This window comes from Penaeus monodon, chromosome 1, assembly GCF_015228065.2.
Source record: "Penaeus monodon isolate SGIC_2016 chromosome 1, NSTDA_Pmon_1, whole genome shotgun sequence".
Classification (NCBI taxonomy): Eukaryota; Metazoa; Arthropoda; class Malacostraca; order Decapoda; family Penaeidae; genus Penaeus; species Penaeus monodon.
In genome coordinates, this window is record NC_051386.1 from 25,701,895 (window position 1) to 25,704,394 (window position 2,500).

Genomic DNA, 2,500 nt, shown 5'->3' on the forward strand with positions numbered 1-2,500 from the left:
CGACGGATTCTGATGCCTTCCAGCAGTGCTGCAAGGACTGTGGCAGGTATGGTCACCATCCGAGTGCATGTCCTAAGGCTGAGGAAGTGGTGCAGGCGGAAAACTCTGGGGCCGAAACCCAGCCGTCCTCAGTTCCGGGCCCCGACTTGAGTAAGCTGCCGTCGAACCAGCACGATGCAGGTGGAGGGCTCAATAGATGGGAAGCCATGCCGCCTAACAGTGGACACTGGGGCTGAGAAGACCCTAGTGCGGCCTGATATGTTGGCCACTATGCGACTTCCAGACACACCACAGAGACTGTGTGGTGTCATGGGGCATTGTGTGCAGCTCAAGGGGCCAGTGGAGGCTCGTATTGGCGTGGGCAGCACGGTGCAGCGGCTGCCAGTGTATGTGGCCGATCTGGACGAGCACTGCTTGCTGGGCCTTGACTACCTGACTCAGAGTAAGGCGTGTGTCGACCTTGGACGGAAGCTGGTGAGGGTGCACGGTGAAGATGTGCTCTTGCTTCCAGAGGTTGGCTGTGCAGAGGTAGTTACGGCTGAGCGACTGAACCTTGCCCCCAGGACAGTCTAGAATCCGGTGTCGACTGTCGACTGGCTGTGAGCGGAGGAGCGGAGGAACAAGCCAAGGGAGAGACGCAGTGGGGTGCTGCTCCTGTGAAGACCTCGTGTGTGCCCTTGTGACCTGATAAACTTTGTGTTGCCCTGTTATAAGCTGTATCGTGCAGTGTGGCATGCAGTATTTCCCCCTGTATTGTGCCTATAGAAAAGTGTATGAGTAAATAACTTGTGTAAATAAAGGAAAGACTGTCATTTTGTGTTTATTTCGTGCCCTGCCTCACCACTTGGCGTTTCCCCTCGTGGTGTTCTGGGACGCTGTGGTGCTCGGTGCCTCTTGGAGCTGTTCAGTGTTCACGACCCTGTGGATAGCACGCCGTCTGCCTAGCCTGCCTTGTGTTGGTGGCAGAGAGACGAGGCGGTCGGCGTAACAATAATATATATATATATATATATATATATATATATATGTATATATAATATATATATGTATATATAATATATATATGTATACATAATATATATATGTATATAATATATATGTATATATAATATATATATGTATATATAATATATATATCATCATCATCATCAAGGGGCTAACGCCCACGGGGGCGCATGGCCGCATCCACCCTTCGCTTCCAGCCACGAGGATCCCTCGAGGCGAGTCTCCAGGCAGGCACACGGCCCATCTCTAATTCCTCGCGACAGGTCTCGTCGAGCTGCCCAAGCCATGATCTCTTAGGACGTCCCACAGGTCTCCTCCACCCAGGGTTGTCTCGCAGAGAGACAACCTAATGGGCAGGGTCGTCCATAGGGAGGCGAGCTAGGTGGCCATATAGCCTGAGTTGGCGATCCCGGATTATGCAAGTAACAGGTCCCATGCCAGTCTCACGGTGTAACCACCGGTTGGACACGTGGTCCTGCCAACTGTACCCCATGATCCTGCGAAGGGACTTGTTACAAAATGCATCAAGGCGAGACTCCAAGGCACTGGATAGCTTCCAGGTTTTGCTTCCATAGAGCAAAACTGGAAGTATCAAGGCCTTGAAGACACGCAGCTTGGTCCTTCTGCATAGGTACCGACATCTCCAAACGCTCTTGTTGATCGAGTTCATGGCTCCTGTTGCCAGACCAATCTGTCTACTGACTTCTTGGTCTGACAACCCAGAGATATGGACTACGCTACCAAGGTATGTAAAACTTTCTGTAAGCAAGCATGGATCGACTGAACGGGTTCCCCTAACAAAACCCCAAAGTCCTGAATCTTGGTCTTGGTCCAGGAGACCTCTAGGCCTAGGGGCTTCGCCTCATTGCTAAATGTATCAAGAGCCGCCACAAGTGACTCCAAGGACTCAGATAGGATGGCAACATCATCGGCAAAGTCAAGGTCTGAGACCTTAATATTGCCTAGTGTTGCTCCGCACTGACTTTGGCTAGTAGCTCTGCCCATTATCCAGTCCATGCAAGTGTTGAAAAGTGTGGGTGCAAGGACACAGCCTTGCCTCACCCCTGAATTAACAGGAAAGAAGTTCGACATACCCCCACCACACTTTACAGCACTTTCAGTACCAGTATAGAGGCTTGCTATCAGGCCAATAATATATATATGTATATATAATATATATATAATATATATATAATATATATATATATAGATATATATATAATATATATATATATATATATATAATGTATATATAATAGATATATATGTAGTATATATAATACATATAATATATATATATATATATATATATATATATATATATATATATATATAGATATATATATTATATATAGATATATATAATGATATATATAGTATTATATATAATATATATATATATATATATATATATATATATATATATATTATATATATAATATATATATTAGATATATATATATATAATTATATATATATAATTAGATATATAATT